General features: G+C 43.3%; 1 protein-coding gene and 1 long non-coding RNA gene across 5 annotated transcripts in view; both read right to left on the bottom strand.

The window, feature by feature from the left end:
- Positions 1-20,279, bottom strand: part of LOC311013486 — a 196,720-nt gene that overhangs the window by 73,184 nt on the left and 103,257 nt on the right. The gene's annotated exons all lie outside the window — the stretch shown is intronic.
- The window catches only part of LOC311013455 (storkhead-box protein 2-like), a 166,466-nt gene that overhangs the window by 73,184 nt on the left and 73,003 nt on the right, over positions 1-20,279 (bottom strand). Inside the window, exon 1 of one of the 4 annotated variants that reach the window (XM_084009543.1) lies at positions 10,989-11,087. The exons of the other annotated variants lie outside the window; for them this stretch is intronic. The gene's annotated coding sequence lies outside the window, so the exon portion shown is untranslated. Of the gene's footprint in view, positions 1-10,988; positions 11,088-20,279 lie in introns of those variants that run through there. 4 annotated transcript variants of the gene reach the window in all.

Below are 20,279 nucleotides of genomic sequence, written 5' to 3'. Positions count from 1 at the left end.
TCTGTTCTAATAGTGATAGAAGGCTGAAAACAGGTGTGTTAGTTCATTGTGGCTTGTACTACACAATTCTGCAGGAATCAATATTCCTGTTTGGGTGAGAGGTGGGTCACCAAAGTCTTAAAATATTTTGACGGCATGTGTGATTTTTCACTTTTTGTGCCTTTCGGGCAAAGGTGACTCTTTTGGAACCCCATATTTGGACCCCCAAATGACCATGTGGGCACTTGATGATCCTAATGGGATTTATACCAGATAAAGATACATATTTGGTCTTTCTTTTAATTAAATAAAACCTTTGACTTTGAAGCTCCATAATATTAATTCTATTCTTCATAATGCACCATTTTGGACATTTTTTCCAGAAGTCTGGAATTTAGGGATAATTTAGTGATGATAAAGCATGAAAATAGTGGAAATAACTTAGTATTATGCTCATTGATGGCAAACAATTTAATATTAAGACTGCTGGCCATTAGTTTCTTGAAAATCACAGATTAACCCCTTATCCCCGAAGAAAGAGACCCGCCTGTGACATGCGACTTGCAGCACGAGCAAGTCTGCAGGCCACTGATGCAAAGCATATTCTGACACCAATGGAGATGTTTCAATGGGCAAAGGAAAACATTAAGAACATTACATTCTTCTTGGTTAGTGCAGAAGATATTACAAAACACAAAGAAACGTACGAATTGGAGAGATGTTGCGCCTCGGCCAAAACGATCAGTGGAACACGATCGCATCATTGCTTTATACCAATTTCCAAAAATAAGATACGGATGAAAAGAATATCACAGGATACAATGTTCACCGATGTCGATGCAGGACAACAATCGGATTCAGAGCACTTGGATACAGAACACCCGGAGGCAGAACATTTGCAGTCAGATCAGCCACAAAACTCAATTTTCCAGCCAGGAAAATACATTGCCTGTATCTATGATTATGACTGGTTCATTGGAAACATTGTTCAACATTCAGATGAACATGGTGACGTTTTTGTGAAATTCATGAAGCGTGTCAGCAACATCCTCACAGGCCATCGGACAAAAGACAGATCCCCTGTTGGGTGCCATTCCAACATATCATTTGTTGTGTCAGTGTGCCAGACATCTATGGACGCAGTGCTCGCCAATACAAACTTGACCAATTCAATTCAATTTTATTATTGTCCAAAAAGACCATGACAAAATTATGTCACTGCTTCCACAATTTCTTGGATAATAGATCATAGTGTCTTTAACTATTATCCAAGAAATTGTGGAAGCAGTGACATAATTTTGTCATGGTCCTTTTGGTCAATTTTGTATTGGCGATACTTTGGCGATACTTTGGTCTGATGACCATGTGAGGATGCTGTTGACACGCTTCATGAATTTCATAAAAAACGTCGCCATGTTCATCTTAACATTCAACAATGTTTCCAATGAACCAGTCATCATAGATACAGGCAATGTATTTTCCTGGCTGGAAAATGCAGTTTTGTGGCTGATCTGACTGCGAGTGTTCTGCCTCCGGGTGTTCTGTATCCAAGTGTTCTGAATCCAATTGTTGTCCTGCATCGACATCTGTGAATATTGTATCCTGTGATATTCTTTTCATCCGTATCTTATTTTTGGAATAAAGCAATGATGAGATCTTGTTCCACTGATAGTTTTGGCCGAGGCGGAACATCTCTCCAATTCATACGTTTCCTCGTGTTTTGTAATATCTTCTGCACAAATAAAGAAGAATGTAATGTTCTTAATGTTTTCTTTTGCCAATTGAAACATCTCCATTGGTGTCAGAATATGGTTTGCATCAGTGGCCTACAGACTTGCTCGTGCTGCAAGTCGCTTGTCACTGGCGGGTCTCTTTAATCCGGGATAAGGGGTTAATTTGTAATTTTCAGGAAATGAATGGCCAGCAGTCTTAATATTTAATTGTTTGCCATCACTGAGCATAATCCTAAGTTATTTCCACTATTTTAATGCTTTATCATCACTAAATTCTCCCTGATCTACATTCCAGACTTCTGGAAAAAATGTCCAAAATGGTGAATCATGAAGAATAAAATTCATATTAAGGAGCTTCATAATCAAAGGTTTTATTAAAAGAAAGAACAAATATGTATCTTTATCTGGTATAAATCCCATTAGGATCATCAAGTGCCCACATGGTCATTTGGGGGTCCAAATATGGGGTTTCGAAAGAGTCACCTCTGCCCGAAAGGGTTTTTGGACCCCCATAAAACTCCCACCAGTGGTACCATACCCTTCAAATTAATTTTGGCAGGAGCAAAGTTCCCAAATCTAACAAATAATCATGAATAGAATAGAATAAATATCATCATTAATCGTGGTGCTAGGGGCACCCAAAAAGTGAAAAATAATTTTGTCCGTCAAAAAAAAAAAAAATGTTGGTGACCCACCTCTCATCCAAACAGTAAGGAATGTTGATCCTGCAGAATTGTGTAGTACAAACTACAATGAACCAACACACCAATGTTCAGCCTTCTATCACTATTAGAAGAGAAGTTAGGGGCCTCCAAAAATGCCAAAAAATTAAATGTGACATTCCTGAGCCTTCACTTCCTGTTATCTAGACTACCAAATCAGTAATCTCTAGATTCTACATTTAAAGTCTGGAGACAACAGGATACATTTTTGCCATCCAAAGTGTCACCATACTCGCTAATTAAGGTGGCACTTACCTGGTTAAGCCTGGTTAGAACTAACGCCAATTTCCACTTGCGACTAAACCCATTCCATTAACGCATTTCAGCAAAGCCTTTTTCAGGCTAATTAAAGCCAGGTTAACGTTGTTGTGTGTTACGAGCGTTCGCGGGATATAAAGCCAGCCAAGAACGGTGAATGTCGAATCATCGCGAAAATGGCCGAAAAGACCAGAGCAAAAATTATTGATGGAACTGTACGAGAAGTACAAACCCATCATAACCAAAAAAGGGAATGCTGTAGTGATAAATAAAAATTGCGAGGCTGCTTGGGCAAGAATTGCAGAGCAATTAACTACGTAAGTACCGTCAAGAGTAACATGTTCTAATATAATACTGACAAGGATTTCCTGAATGTGAGGATAGTGTAGAGGTAACGTGCCAGCTTCGCACGTGGCTGGCCAGGGTTCAATTCCCGACTATGGAAGTTTGTGAAATTTCTTTCTTTAGCCGGAACTGAGTTTTAGTGTGAAGTATTTCTCTATCTCTCTCTCTGACAATTGCATTCAGCAACGCCTTTGTCATTGGGATCTTTAACATAGTATTAATAATAACATCTTTATGCCTATCATGTTTTTGCAAGTTATATTTGGGTTCTGGGGAAATTGTATGACATATTTATCATAGTTAAAGTAAAATGTTGGTCTAATTTCTCTGATCTAAAGACAATTATGCAAGTAACAAAATATATATATGAGACGTCCTCGCCGGGTTGTGAACCCAGGCTGCCCGTGTTTGGGGCAGGTGCATCACCACTTACCCAACTGGGGGATGAACAACAGTGTTAATTTTGGCGGCTATTTTAGATTTAGTCTTAGTCTTAGTCTTTAGACGAAAATGCTTATTAGTTTGAGTCACATTTTAGTCATTGTTTACCTTCATAGTTTTAGTCTAGTTTTAGTCGACGAAAAGTAAAAACATTTTAGTCAACTTTTAGTCATTACTTTTAGTCCATTTATGTGCCATTTATGTATTTAACTTTCTCTATCACTACAATAACTCTTTGACCGTCATTTGCTCTGCTGTGAACTCCTCCGTGTCTCCCGTCTCCCGGGCAAACAACAACTCACGGCCAAGCGTAAGTCAGGCTTTCCGATTGGCTGTAAAAGCCACTACGGGAGCCAATACGAGCGTCCGATGCATAAACGTAACTCTATACGTCACTAGCAAGATGGCGGATGAAAATAATGATCGATATACATAAACACACGGAGAAATACGCCATGGAGACGAGGAGACATCTAGTCACATCTTTACAACTTTACGCATTTGTTTTGTTGTCAGAAATAAATCGCTCACATGGGCAAGCAGGATACCGTTGTTTAGCCCCGTTTTTCTAGTTTAAGAGGAAAAAAAACAAGTTTTTTTTTAATGTCCGTAGAACACACCATTAACATTTTAGTCCCGTCCCGTCTCGTTAACGAAAACGAAGCAGACATCTCGTCATAGTTTTTATCATCAAGGATCTATTTTTAGCTCGTCATCGTCTCGTCTTAGTCATAGAAAAAATGCTTTTAAAAGCATATTTCGTCATAGTTTTCGTTAACGAAATTAAACACTGATGAACAACATGTGAAATACATATGTATTTAGATAATAATATGGCCAGTCGGTGTTCAGGAAATAAACTATTTATTCATATGTTTTTAATTGCAAGCATGTATTCTTAGACACTTGATGAAAATATAGTCTGTTTGTACTTCATATATGTAATTTTGGTCATTTTTGGACTTACACATGACAAAATCAGGAGGACTAGGGTTGGCGGAACCTTCTGCTGGTACAGTTGTTTCCGACAGACGGACTTCTCTGAAACCCCGCTCAAGTAAGCCTGATGGTTAAAATGTGGCTTGTCGAAATGAAGTAGCAAATTTGAAGAGTTGTTGAGCTCCCATTTTTGCAGATAAAAGAATTGTCTCACGTCTGCCTCTATCTCTGGTGTTAGCCTAAACATTCTACAAAAGATGGTCTCTCTTATGGCCCTTTTCCACCGAGGCATTTGAGGGCCGGTTCGGAGCCGGTGCCCAATCACGAACCAGTTCTTCCTGTTTCCACAGACAAAGAGCCGGCTCTCGGCCAGGAAAACTTGTTCGCGATCGGCCCCAACTCCTTGCTGGGCTGGAACCGGCCCCGAAAGAAGGTCTTGCTTACGTCAGGGGCTGCGGGCGGGGTTATCGTGACCAACTACAGCAACGGAAATGTTGTGAGCGCCATTTTTAAAAAACACAGGGCTCGTGAAAGCAACTCGTTGAACATATTTGAACAAAATATGGATTCAAAAGCTAAGCAGTGGTCGAACTGTCTCCTCGCAGTATGGTCCTCAGCTGACCAGCTTTGAGGTGCATTACCGCCACCTACCGGCCGGGGAAATCCTCAAACCTATGCAGACGTATACAGTGACGTAATGACGCAGCTCTCTGGGCTCTCTCGCCGGTGGAAAAGCAAACCGTTTCTCAGAAGGTTCGCAAGTTGAACCAACTGCGAACCAGCACGGAACCGGCCCGATTCTTGAACTAGGTTCGCGTTAGGCGAAAAGGGGTATTAGATGATTAGTTTCACAGATATTGAGGCTCAAAAATGGAAGTAAACACATCTTTGCCCAACTTCAGAGCCATATTCCAAAAAACTGACAAGTATCAGGTCCAAACTTACTTTTTTTGAAAGATCATATTCTTGTTAAAATCATATTAAAAAAATCAGGAGGGTGTTTTGCCTCATTATTGGTGGGGTTTTTGTGGCCGTTTTTGGTACTGCATTTGGTGAGTTGAACATGCTGAAAGCAGCTTTTAATGTATAAACATTACACAACCAAATCAAATAATAATCTTAATTTGAGCATAACATTTTTACATTACAGTACAAAAGTCTCCAAAATTTGATATTGAATAACAGTTTGTCTCTATGCTCACTATGAGGGACCACACACTTTTTCATCTTTTAGATCCAATTCCTTAGTCACATTCATTAATTTGGTAGTCACTTTACAAATTGTCTAATGTACATCTCTGCTCTGTTGTGCTCATCTTTTTTGATGGCAAACATGCGCCCAGTCTCTGTATAGGGAACATCAATCCTTCCAATTATATGCTGCAGCGGGACATTGCACATGTCTTCTCTTCAGTAGAAACTCTTGGCAGGGCCATGTGGGTGCATGAACTGAATCAGTACATCTTCATCTTGATCTGAAACATCTCTGATACTTCCTATCCACCATTTCTGATCATACACACAACTCACATATTGTCTCATAGTGAGCATAGAGACAAGCTGTTATTCAATATCAAACTTTTGAGACTTTTCTACTGTAATGTAAAATCTTTATGATCAAATTAAGATTATTATTTGATTTGGTTGTGTAATCTATGTCTATGTACATACCTAAAGTATGACAAAATGTGCAGTCTTTAATATTATGCTATCATATGTTTGTTCGTGGTTTAAGACATTTAAAGCTGCTTTCATGTTCAACTCACATTCAATGACTTATTGCCTCTGTAACTACAACTGTGCTACATTTTATGTTTTCGTTGGGATAATTTTATCAGTAGCATTTAGTCACATCTAAGTCTTTGGTAAATGGTAAAAAACACAATTGAATTGCCCTGCAGTGATGTTTACTAGTAGGCTGTTAGGACATGCAGTACCAAAAACGGCCACAAAACCCCACCAATATCAGGATTTTAAAAAATCACTGCGACAAAATGAGGCAAAACACCCTCCCAATTTTTTAATATGATTTTAACAAGAATTTGATCTTTCAAATTTGCTACTTCATTTCGACAAGCCACATTTTGGGAGAAGTTTAAGTACCTCCCATACTAGTTTATCATTGAGCTACACCCCTGATATTCTATGTCTGGAGGCTTTTAGTAACAGATATACACTGAAGAAATTTTTAAGGCCACAGGTAGGGGTGGGAATCGAGAACCGGTTCCTACTCAGAACCGGCTCCAACTAACCAATTCCATCGGAATCCTTCGCCTCCAACGTTATCGATTCTTCTTAACGATTCGGAACCACGTTTTCCGGTTTACTCGAGATTTTGCATCGCGGTACATTGCGTCACTCTCTTTGCGACGACCCTGCGTGCGCCGACAACCTATAAACACGCTACAAAAGATCATGTTGTCTTTAGAGCGTCATAACTCCGTAATGGTTTGCGCTAGAAACATGTGTTTTTTTCTTCTTAAACTAGAGAAACGGGGCTAAACAACGGTACCCTGCTTGTCCATGTGAGCGATTAATTTCTGACAACAAAACAAACGCGTAAAGTTGTAAAGATGTGACTAGATTTCTCCTCGTCTCTGTGGCGCATTTCTCTATTTATTTATGTATATCGATCAACTTCTCATCCGCCATCTTGCTAGTGACGTATAGAGTTACGTTTATGCATCGGACGCTTGTATTGGCTCCCGTATCGGCTTTTACAGCCAATAGGAAAGCCTGATTTACGCTTGGCCGTGTTTGCCCAAACGGGAGACACAGAGGAGTTCAAATCAGAGAAAATGACGGTCAAAAAGTTACTGTAGTGATAGAGAAAGTTAAATACATGAATGGCACAGAAGAAATTCACTATATACACACATATTTAGGGCAGGGAGAGGAAAGGATCATTCCTGGCAAAAAAATAAATAAATAAAAAAAACACCCATAGACACTACCCAAAAGAATATCCATATTTCATAGACAAAAGCAGCTAGAAGCTTCAAATAACTTCTAGCATAATCCAAACAAGTGTGTGCAACGTTCTATGTTGAGCTTTTCTTTCGTTATAATGGTTTGCAGTGCTTTTGTTAATAAAATGTGTAAAAATTCAAGGTGCGTTTTTTATTTATTTTTAATTTATGGGCTAAAACCCCCTATTATAGTGTATATAAGTATTTATTGAACTACTCAGGAATCGGTAAGAGAATTGATAAGGAATTGGATCGATAGGCAGAATCGACAATGGCATTGATATTGATAAAAACTCAATCAATATCACCCTAGCCACAGGTGAGATAGTTTTCCAGATATTGCTGTTGGCTTTTCAGAGTATGATGCCAAAAAACGTCTAAACTACCCTTCATTCAATGATGTTTCATGAGAAAACTGTTGACAGTAGAGACCTAAGATGTTGGATTTTTCCTATTAACAAGTGTCTTTTTACTGTTTTTTTTTTTTACTGGTGTTGTTTTCCCTGGTAACGCGTCTTCACTACATCACGTCTTTTCCACCTCGGGTGCTGGGAGCATTTGGATAGAACACCGCAGTGGCGCCACCAGGATTCAATTTCAATGTACGCACAGAAACGGCAAATACAACAACAAATGGAAAAACACTTTTTTAAGACAAAATCTAATGTTTTCAGTATCAGTGAGATCAGTAGCGTATATCATGGTGATAGGCCCCGGTGCAAATATTTTTTGTGTGCCCTCTATCCCCGCCCTAAACACAAGCGCACGCTTGTGAGCACTCGACGCACGCACACACACGCTTGGACATACACGCACAGTACGGTATGATAGCTCTCCCGGCCCGGGGAGAGAGACATGCATCGGTCCGGCCCACAGTGCTCAGCAGCAGAGAGGTGACGAGACTAGAGCCGAGCTATATTGTGTAGTGGAGAGGGGCAAACACGCTATGCGCAATTGCGCACACACGCGCGATCGTCCTCTCAAATGCGGCTGCGTCTCTCCAGGTCACTGTGTGAGAGAAAGAAAAGCTCTGACTTGCTTGGGCAGACGTTGTTTGGTGTCACCCGCTGAAATTTAAATATCTAGCCCACCTTCAAAAAAAGTAAGCACAGTGCGTACAGGATTCCGGCTGGCGGCGCCACTGGAACACCGTATCACCTCCTCGCCTCTTTGACTACATCTGTTGCCGTCTCAAAGGGGTAATATTCTTTTCCGCCTCGGCAGGCGTTTAGAGTAGACTGACGACGGGGCGGAATAACGGCGGAATACTCCTGCCAGGAAAAGGCAGTCTAAATGGGGCTACTAACCGTCTTTGCTGAAATTACACCCGGAAGCCAACAGAAACTGAGGGCGCACTCACACTAGGCCCCTCCCCCGCCAGCTTGCATTCACATTGCTTCAAGCCCAACCGTACCTATACATCTTCACATCGTAATATGTAGTTTCCAAGAAGCGCCATTTAAAAGTCATCACAATAGAGAACAATTGTTAATAGGACGGAGCATCACACTACGTCCCGATCCAGTTCCACTCCGGTACTGCTCAAACTAAAGGCTGAGTTATGCTTCCGCGTCGACACAACGCAAGGGGGCTTGCGGACCCCTTACGTCCTTGCGGACCCCCCTTACGTCCAACGCAAGGGCCTGACGTGTGCCTCCCAAAAATCCTAGACGCGCGTCGAGGCGACGCAACACCAACGCAGCGGCATTGGCTGTGATTGGTCCGCTAACTATATCCGCTGGAGACCGCTATCCGGTTTCCACTCATAAACACCGCCATTTAAACTTTTAAAAGGCTACTTTTATTGTTTGCACCTTGTTTTATTGTTTGCACCTCGTTTTATTGTTTGCACCTTGTCGCTTTTGCACAAAGAAATAAAACACCAAGTTCTGAAAAATTGTGGACGTTTAAAGCCGGAAAGTAAACAAATAGACTATAACGAGGCTACGACGATATACGTCAAGAGTCTCGGTCGGTCGGTCGGTCGGTCAGTCTTTACAAAAAACATAGCGCCCTTTACCGGTGTGGCTTTGAATTGCATTTCACACGTAAACCCAACGCAGAACCATCACGGTCTCCCAGCAACTGCGTGGCCGTTGCGTGATCACTACGCGGAAGCATAATCAGGGCTTAAGAGTCTAAATCATGCCCAAGCCCTATCGATTATATGTCCACGTTGCGTACCCATGCATGTGCCCGTACATGTTTGTACCGTGCCAAATTAAACCTCTTCCAATCGTGCCGGGCCGAGGAAGTGATAGAGCCGCCATATTTTTACATCTTATTCTGTGAATCATGAATGTACTTGGATGAAACCAGAGTCGCTGGTTGTTAGATCATTGAAAAGACTAACAAAGATGTTTTATGATGAGTTAGCAAAGGAATAAAACATGTTTAGTTCAGTCATGGAGAGAAACTTGAATTCAGATGGTGTATGGTTGTATCTTTCGGTATACAAGAATATTTCCTTCTTTGACATTTTGAGAGTTTATTTTGTTAATTCATTACACTGATGCACAAGAGATGTGCAGTATATTCTGGTACATGTAGGCACAGCTACGCGAGCAACAGAGCTCAGCTTTATCTTCAGTGGACTATATTTACCATCAGCACTGATTGGACATCCACAAAAAGTTGGCAAGTTTCCCCTTTAAGAAAGTGCAGAATTGATTCCCTTGAGTTAAACAAGTGGAGTGTCCCTTTAACTTAAGGGAAGAATAAGACCCGATTTGTAAAAAACTAAACAAAATCTGAACAATCTCTACCACTGCCAGTACTTGTCTTGAAGTTTAACAAATGCTGGCATCTCTGTAACTACCACTTCTTTTCACCAGGACTACAAACTGCTTAATGCTGGTGAAGACGGCACAGACTGACTGACCAAAGCCACATAGCAGGCAGCTAGCATGAAGACACAATATCGTAGGTCTTTACAAACACATCAAAGCATCGACTGGTGAGTTTTACTGTCAGTTTTCAGAATCTGTATCAGCAGGAGTATTTCTGATCCAGTCCTGGTAATGAAGTCACTGAGTTTGAGAGCCATTTTGTAGCAGCAGACGTTAGCTTACAGCCCTGCTCCCTCCATTACTACTACACTGTCCAAAAGCAGAGGAAGAGGAAGTGATAGACGGGGGAGAGTAGGAGAGAACAACTGATGCAGTAGAAAGAATGAAAGAGGGAGCAGCTGTGCGAAGCAGAGTGATGAAAGAATAAAAAGAGAATGAGAGGGGGGATGATGGAGCATTGATCGTCCATGTCTCTTTCACTGCAGTGGTAGTAAACAATCAGCCAGCCTCCTTTGTCCACAGCACTAAACCACACCCCCTCCTTTTGTCATACACTCCCTCCCTCACCCTCCATTTCTCTCTCTCATCCCTCCATTTCTCATGTTTTCTATAAACCTCTCATAACCATCACTCCTACAACATGTCTGCATCCGTCCTTTTATCACTCTCTCTGTGTTTCTCTCTAGAGCTGTGACGCTATGCTGCTAATGCTAACTAGCAGCTGCTGCTAACAGGCTAGCTAATGAAACAGTGAGACAGAAAGACAGACAGACAGACAGACAGACAGACAGAGTGTGAAAGGCAGATTCAAACCTTGGCTGAGAGTAATCCACTCCTTTTGTAAAAAAAAATGTCCTGTTAAAAAGCTTAGTTTAGTTTGTGATGATAGCGCAGCTCTCTTTCTCTCTCTCTCTCTCTCTCACACACACACACACACACACACACACACACTAGCTCATCCACCTCTCTCTCACACACATTCTGCTCCTCCCCCTCACACAGACACACCCGCATGCACGCACACACTTTTCCCACTCACACACACAAATGAGCATTCAGTCAAGGGCTTCCCACAATCCCTTGCGCCACACAAAGACAAGGAGGTGTGACCAATCACAAACTGCCTAACTCTGCACCCATGATTTTTTCTCCTCCCTCACTGTGTGATGCCCGTTGACATACAAGCTTGTGGGCGGGCGGACAAGTGGGTTGTCATGACAACGCATCCCGTTGCTCTTTGTTGCTACACACATACACAGTCTTTTCCCTTTTAAGATTTCTGTAGCTGCTCTGCTATACACCTCTTCTACTCTTTCTCTCTCTCTCTCTCTCTCTCTCTCTCTCTCTCTCTCTCTCTCTCTCTCTCTCTCTCTCTCTGTGTGTGTGTGTGTGTGTGTGTGTGTGTGTGTGTGTGTGTGTGTGTGTGTGTGTGTGTGTGTAGCACATGCTCTGCTAGCCGGTGTTGCAGTACTGCAGCTGGGTTCTGGTGTGACCCAGTTACAGCACTAAAGCTGGATGTAGGACACACACTTACACACACACACACCCACACACACTATGAAATGATTGCTTATATAAAAATAGCAGTGCAGTAAAGTTAAAGTATATTATCACAAGGAAGTTGAAGTAGTTTTACACACACACATTTATACTTTATATACAAATGCCCCATGGACAGTCTTGTGTTTCCTCCCTCAAGCTCGGGTCCTCTACCAGAGGCCTGGGAGCCTGAGGGTTCTTCAGTTTCTTAGCTGTTCCTAGGACTGTGCGTCTCCGCTGGAGAAACTACAATAATGGACTGCAAAAAGCGCGTTGTCCACTTCTCCCCATGTTTTTGGTTTTATAAGCAGCTGGCTTCAGGTCCAGCAGCTCCTCCCTGTTTGACCGTTTGCTGTATTTAAATTTCATTTGTGGTTTTAGTTTCATTTTTTGTTGTAAGTAATTGTTAAATATGCAAATGCACATATCGTTTGTTTTCATGAATTGTCGAGGTGTGCGGCACTTTAAATTTTGCAAAAAATTGTTGGGCGGCGTAATCTCCTTTCCTTTCGTATAGGAAGATCCGTTGTATCCTATGCTAAAGGAGCTCTGAAAGGAAGCATTGGAGCTCCTTTCCTTGGCATTTAGAGAATTCAAACGGCTCTTATCATGGCGGCCACTTGTTTACTTCCGGGTCACTTCTTCAGTTCGGAACCTTCCTAAGCAAAATAGACTATTCGACCGCAGCCCTACTGTGTTTCACCTGTCCCTCGTCAGCTCCCTGCCTCCCTGTGGATATAGTCTGTGTGTGTCTGTCTCTCAGTCGGGTCATTGTATGTGTTGGTTAATTTCCCTGCATGCTGTGCTATCTTGCGTCTGGTGTATTTATTTGTGTCTCACTAAGTTGTCACTTTGTTTGTTAGTTAGTAATATTTTTTTTCGTTACCTGTCTCCTGCCTGCTTCCCCCCCGTTACTCTACCGAACCTGATATAAGCAGTGCTTTTAATGTCAATTCATTGTGGATGGCAAGCATGGGCACTTTGATTCTGTATTCTTTAAAGGGCCCTATTATGAAAAATCGACTTTTCCATGATTTTCAAACCTAAAATTGCTCCCTGGGGTGTCCATAGGTCCCCACAGTATCAGAAAAGACCACCATCTCTCTTTTTCTTTCTCCATTTGAAAGAAATGCTCCAAATAAACGAACAGTGTGCAGAATGTGCACTAAATGACGTCAGTGGCAAATTTTCCTGTGCCTTATATGGGAACCCTCTCGCGCTGTGTGGCCCCGGCCACATAATCCTTGTTAGCGTGATTTACATACAAACCAGTAAACTAAAAATGCCAAAATCCAAGAGCGAGTTGGCAGTCCTTGGCTGCAGCAATCAGCACAATTGCCGATCATCGGAGCATCTCAAGGCCCGGTGGATGAAATGTTTGTTTGTGTGTGCTACGCACTTCACCGACAGGAGCTTTGACAAATTGGGTCGGTACAGGTCAGGATATACAGCTCAGGGATTTTACGAGTTATAGGCAGATCACAACATCAGTTATAGTGAAATAGTAACTTATTCCACATTTCAGATGTAGTTGTAAACTCTGACCTTACAGAGCAGCAGCTCACATCAGCGTCCCACAACGAGGGACTCTGCCGGCCGCAGCAACCCACCAAAGCAGCTACTGTTGGCACTCACCTGTCTGGGAGGACTCTACAGGCTCCTTACTCAAGTAAAGGTGTGTAGCCTGATATGTAGCCTACTTTAGATCAGGTTTAACAGCACAACAGCAACTACTAGTAGTCGTGCAGATGTGTATTTCTATTATGTTATATCATGGGTTTCATTCCTCCATACAACTCTGCTACAGCTACCCTGCAAGGACTTTGGTGTTGGCACAGCCATGGTTCCAGCAGGCCTGCCCTGTTTGACATCCACTACAATCAGGAGACCGTCAAAGAGAGCTCGCCTGGACCCGGTAGAGGAGGAGGATACTTTGGAGGCAGCTCTTCTTTGACTTCAGAAGACCTTGATATGACCCTGCAGAGTCGGCCACAGCCTCAACAGACATTTGGCGAGTTACGAAAATATCACTACATTTGTGGATGTGAATATATTTCTATTGCCATGCCACCTGTTTTTTAATGAGGTTTTGTAGTGTATGATCAATCTGGAGCAGGGGTCTCAGACTCGCGGCCCGGGGGGGAACGATATTTTGCGGCCCCCTACCTGAATTCAAAGCTTAGTGTTAGTGCGGCCCACACATTTTTTTCTTCACTTTATCTGCATGAGTCGTTGCCCTGTACGTTTTGTATTTTTTAACACTTTTGTGGGCTACCATAGTTCAGGCTCGTGACAACAACACGAATTAGCAACGTTGGTCACTTGCATCGTAATGTCCGGACTATTGAGCGCACATGAATATAAGCCGCACCCACTATCATTGGTCCCCTAATTTCTGGAATACTTGATGCGGTCCAGCCTCACCCAGACTCTTCCTACAGTGGCCCACAGGTAAGTTGAGTTTGAGACCCCTGATCTGGAGGAAATACATTTTAGGAATGCATCAATAAACTGCTGCAGATATATGACATTACTATGACAGATGTTTCTGTTATTTAGCCCAATCCACTGAGGGGATGCAAAAATAAAGGCCTATCTCTGTAATACAGTTCAGAACTACTACAAACAAAGACAGAACTAACTAAGATTTCTTCCTAAAAGTTTTTTTCTCCCCACTGTCGCACTGCAATGCTACCTCCTGGGTGATGTTGGGATTTTGAAAATGTATTGCCTCTGAAAATCATGAGCATGTTCTCGTCCTGCTCAATGTGTGAAGTGTCCTGAGATAACTGTGAACTGCTGATTAATTTGACAATAAAGTCTTTACAGTAATTGTAAAATGTGTCATGGTCGATATCACTGAAGTAACGGTCAGAAAGACTGCATAATATCTTGCATAGAGGAATTTATTTGTATAAAACACAATTGATAAACAAACAACTTAGTGCTGTATTCCTCTTACGTGTAAAACCGCATAATCAGCTCTATATATATTTAATGTGGGCTGCACGGTGGTGTAGTGGGTAGCACTCTCGCCTCACAGCAAGAGGGTCCGGGGTTCGATTACCGGGTCGGCCCGGGTTCCTTCTGTGTGGAGTTTGCATGTTCTCCCCGTGTAAGCGTGGGTTCTCCGGCTTCCTCCCACAGTCCAAAGACATGCATGGGGATAGGTTAATTGATGACTCTAAATTGCCCATAGGTGTGAATGTGAGTGTGAATGGTTGTTTGTCTCTACATGTTGGCCCTATGATAGACTGGCGTCCTGGCCACCCTGCCTTCGCCCAATGATAGCTGGGATCGGCTCCAGCCCCCCCCCCCCCCCCCCCCCCCCCCACTTGACCCTGAATACAGGATAAGCGGTAGACAATGGATGGATGGATATATTTAATGCGTTCTAGCGACCGACTGTCGTAATTGCATCACTGCCCACCTGACCTAGAGTTCATTCACATTTTCTCACTGTTAACACCCACAATCTTGGCTTCATCCAATCACAATTCCCCACGAAAAGGACGAAAGTGATCGGTGAGAAGTCTGCGGTGTCTCTGAGCTGCCAGTACTGTTTTTGTGGAGCATTACCTTGGCATCTGATCGTGTTGGGAAATCCGCCCAGTGGGTGCCTAAGAGTCTTTGGAGTCCGTGTCAGGAGGAGTAATTAACCCGTGAATATTTCCAGTCAGAGTTTTTTCCTGCAGTTGCCGGTCCCGGTGGAGCCGAAGCCGGTGCTGCATCCCGACTGACGACTTTGGAGTCCGTTTCAGGAGGAGGAATTAACCCGTGGATATTTCCAGTCGGAAGTTTTCCTGGAGTTGTCGGTCCCGGTGGAGCCGAAGCCAACGCTGCAATCCCGATTTACGACTGACTGACTGTTCCACGGTACCGTGAGTACCTGGTGTATATGAGCACCCGGTGTATATATTGTAAATAATCTCTGTGTTGATACAGACGCTGCTATTTCGGATTTGATTTCCTGGTTTGATTTGTCTTGTGGGGATCCGCAGCAAAACCCGGAGCGGAGTTTTTGAGTTGCCTCTTTTTTGCTGCATGAACTGGATTGAACTGTTTTGGGTTTGTGAGAAAACCGGATTATCTCCTTGCTGGATTGAATTTTGAGACTGTGGGACAATTGTTGCACAAAAAATTGAATCATACACATTGAAAACTGAATTGAATTGTGGTGTATTTGTTTTTCGCAGTGCTGGTTTGGTTGACATTTCATTTGCTGCTTCATACTATTTGCTCTATTGTTTGTATGGTTTGACGGAGCTCTTTTCTTTCTATGTTATATTATTATTTGTCTGACATGACTCTGACTGGCACCCCACTTCCTTTTTAAATGCGTAAAACCCGATTGCCTTCAGGAACAAGTCTGAGTCCTCCAAAGTGGTCAGTGCAGGGGTGCAGTGTCCAATGGAGCTACCACTGAAAAGAAAGCAACATAGTTGCTAGTCTCCCCCTCCCCAATCAGAGAGGGAAACTGCTTTTTTTCATTTTCTGTGAACCAGTACACTCCTCCTGCAACATCAACCTGCATTCCTGTGAAGAAGACGAAGTCCAATCCCAGTAGAGCAGGAAATGCAAGGGTCTTGGAATCCAGCACCACCATGGCCAACATCCATCCATCCATCCATCCATCCATCCATTTTCTACCGCTTATCCTGTATTTAGGGTCACGGGGGGGGCTGGAGACAATCCCAGCTGTCATTGGGCGAAGGCAGGGTACACCCTAGACAGGACGCCAGTCTATCACAGGGCCGACCTGTAGAGACAGACAACCATTCACGCTCACATTCACACCTATGGGCAATTTAGAGTCATCAATGAACCTATCCCCATCCTGCATGTCTTTGGACTGTGGGAGGAAGCCGGAGAACCCAGAGAGAACCCACGCTTACACGGGGAGAACATGCAAACTCCACACAGAAGGAACCCAGGCCGACCCGGGAATCGAACCCAGGACCCTATTGCTGTGAGGCGAGAGTGCTACCCACTACATCACCGTGTACTGCACAACAGCCAGGTTTTATCCTGTAGGCTCAGTTCCATCTCCACCCAACCAAGGGGCATCCTGGGACATTTGCAGTTTCACTGTAGCGGCCGTGTGTACTTAGACTTGCATGGCTTAATCTTTGAGACAAGCATATGCTACTGGCAGGATCAACCAGGTATATATCCACAGGTTAATTCCTCCTCCTGATACAGACTCCAAAGACTCTTGGGCACCCACAGCGCGGATTTTCCAACACGATTAGATGCCAAGATAACGCTCCACAAAAATGCAGTACTGGCGGCTCAGAGACACCGCAGACTTCTCACTGATCACTTTCACACTGCATGGGTCCTTTTTGTGGGGAATTGTGATTGGATGAAGCCAAGATTGTGGGTGTTAACAGTGAGAAAATGTGAATGAACTCTAGGTCAGGTGGGCGGTGATGCAATTACGACAGCCGATCGCTACAGCGTTTTGGAGAGAGAACATTCAGGCAGACGGTTCCAACCCAGATGTTCCACCATACATGCCTCTTCCTCCTCCAGCTGCTGCATCCGTCTTCTTACCTAGTGTAAATCATGATAATCATCATGTTATGTGAATAATAATCTCAACAGCCAACTTGGTGTAACAAACATTAATATTACCTGTGGTGTCTCCATGCAGCAGACATTTTCGGTGTCTGAAGGTATTGTTGCACAATTCTCACATGTGCACCTAGACGGATATAGTGCATCATTTGAGCATTTCAACAACATAAATCTTGTTAATATGGTAACCTGCCGGACTTTACTGACAAGCTGAGGTGGATGAGCAGTAAACGTCATGTTTCAATTTTGTAACGGTAATTTTGGCACGTAATGTTCAGATGGAGCACAATCACGTTTATAAAACACAGCACACAGTCTATAATTAAAATTCAGCACATAATTCTGGAGGACGACATGATACTGACCAAATCCTGTTCCTTGTATTGACGGGATCAGCGACAATTGTGGCTAGCGCTAGCTACGCTTACACACACATCGAGTTACCGTCCAAAACGTTATACAAACATGTTAACTAACAATTCAAAAATGTCCTGCTGCATCCGCGGCATCAGAACTTCTGCAGGAGCTGCTCCTGGTTCTCGATCTCGGAAGCGGTACAGCTGAACCGCTGTCTTGTTTGTAGCTGGACGCGGACAGCACAGGGCGGAGAGACACAACCACTTCCTCAGGAGGAGCGGGGTCGGTGGTCATCTCATTAGCATAAGGCTACACCCCGTCAGAATCACCTGTTTGAAGGAGTGGGTGAAAATGAGGGGTATGAGCCACTCCGAAATACATGTTCCGATTGTTTTTTTCCAGTTGAGTAATTCAAAGACCAGGTTTGGAGATATCAATAATGTATATTAATTGTTGAAAAGGAGCATAATATAGGGCCCCTTTAACATGTACGTCAAAAAGTACAACTCTTCTGTGCCTTTGCAAATATCAAACATGGAGCTATTACAATCGAGATTTCACTGGACATTTGCGCAGCCAACGTCATCCCACACATTTCAAACTTAACATGACAGCCGCCGGTATTTCTGAGCTGAGGAACTTCTCTAAACTGGATTTTTTATTTCAGAAAGAAATGTTATCAATAGAGGGAGACCTTCGCCAGTGTTGGACAGTCTACAGCAGCAAATGGTCCATATCACCTGTTGAGGAACCAGGGCAACTTGATAAGAAATGAGCTTCTGGAATAAGACATAGCCAGGACGACAGGTCAGAGGGGGGGAGTCATCAACACCCCCACACTGTGGGATTGGGTACCAAGCCCCGAGAACAGCAGATAGCCTCAACAATCAAGGGTAGCTGACATTAGATTAAGGCCGATAACCACGACTAGTAGCCTCTGAAAGTCTCACAACGCTTATAGTTAGGGCTGGCTCAGGTTTGCCAGCTCTTAGTTATGCTGCTATAGGAATCCCTCCGGTAAATAGAGACCTACCCCACACCGAACAGTCGGGCCTCGTGCCCTCAGAGCTGGGTGAAAAGCCCTTGGAGCTCGGACCAACACCGGGCAGCGGGCGGCTCTGCGAATCTCCGTCGGACTCAAAACTCTAAGACGCACCGCCCGAAATACTGCCCGTAAATAGGCATAGAACCGGTAACTTATAAGTGCTAGGTGATATCAGTCCGCCGCCGCCATAGCCTACTAGGAAGTATGACACGCTGCTGCTGCTGCTGAGACATAAATCCTTAAAAATGCAAGGTTGGTTTTATTTCAAACATTCTATCAACACAGATATGTACATCGATAGTCTGCCGTTACAATTGATTTGCCTCGGGTGCACTGTGGAGTCGGTATGAGTGTTTTTAATGCCATGCTAAAACAATTGACTTGCGCTAGCCATAGCATAAGCAAACTCGGCAACTAGAAGAACTGAATGAAATTTCTTGAAAACGTCTCCAGACGTCTCGAACACACCGGCTGACTTGGAAAATAGGTCTTATGTCCAAAATTCCGAACTATCCCTTTAAGCAGAATGAGGGAGGCTGAGGACTAATTAATTCAGGAAGATGGCCCCAAGTTATGACTTTCTAAATGAATATCTCACACAGCAGAAACCCAAGAATGAAGAAGAGGGGGAACTGGAATGAGAAGCCCTTGCACAACATGTATCACCGACAGATCAAGGAAGTGGTTGATCTGAAGGACTGCACAGAGAAGCTTTCTAACTGGTACTAATCATGGCAGCACAAGAACAGGAGCTGCGCACACGATCAATAGAGACCATGGTTAACCAAGTGGACATTGTGGTGGTGGACAAACAACAGAAGACGGCAGTAGTTATAGATGTAGCTATCCCAAGAGACAGCAACATCAGGAAGAAGTTACATGAAAATACCATGGGCTGAAAGAGGAGCTATAAAAGATGTGGAAAGTAAAGGTATCAGTGGTACCGGTGGCAACTGGAGTACTCAGGCCTGTAACACCCAAACTGGAACAGTGGCCCCAGCAGATTCCAGGAACAACATCCAAGATCTCTGTCTGTATCGCCCCCAGGCACGATTGAGCCTTAAGTCCGGATTGTTTGACTACTGTGAGCTCTCCGTTCCGTACTTGCGCTTCCTCGGCCCCGGCACGATTGAAAGAGGTAGATTTCAGTACGGTTAGATTCATGCAAGAGCACATCCGAGGGTATGCAAAGTTGACATGACCTAGGCTTTAACCAATAGGCCGTCCCACTCATTAGTGTTCAACTCGGATCAAGCTGATTTATGACTGAAGATACTGTTGATGACTGTGCAGAACATTAGGGATTCTGGGTTGAGCTTGGGCTTCAGCCAAGTGTTTACTCGAAATATGTGCAGATGCAACTTTTCAGTAAAATTACAATCTGTATGTGTTCTCTCTTGTGATGACAACACCTTTTGAAAACAACATAAAGCCATGTGTGTGTTGTATTACGACGTGATGACGTACAGTCCCCTCTGAAACTACAAGGCCATCTGATTTATTTGTGCTGTACACTGAAAACATTAGGGTTTCTCATCAAAAGATGAATACGAGATAAGAGATCAGCTTTTCAGCTTTTATTT

The sequence above is a fragment of the Eutrigla gurnardus genome (genome assembly GCF_963514095.1).
Source record: "Eutrigla gurnardus genome assembly, chromosome: 5".
In the NCBI taxonomy this organism is placed as follows: Eukaryota; Metazoa; Chordata; class Actinopteri; order Perciformes; family Triglidae; genus Eutrigla; species Eutrigla gurnardus.
Note: the sequence above shows the minus strand (reverse complement) of the source record. Positions and strands in the feature narration are given on the sequence as shown.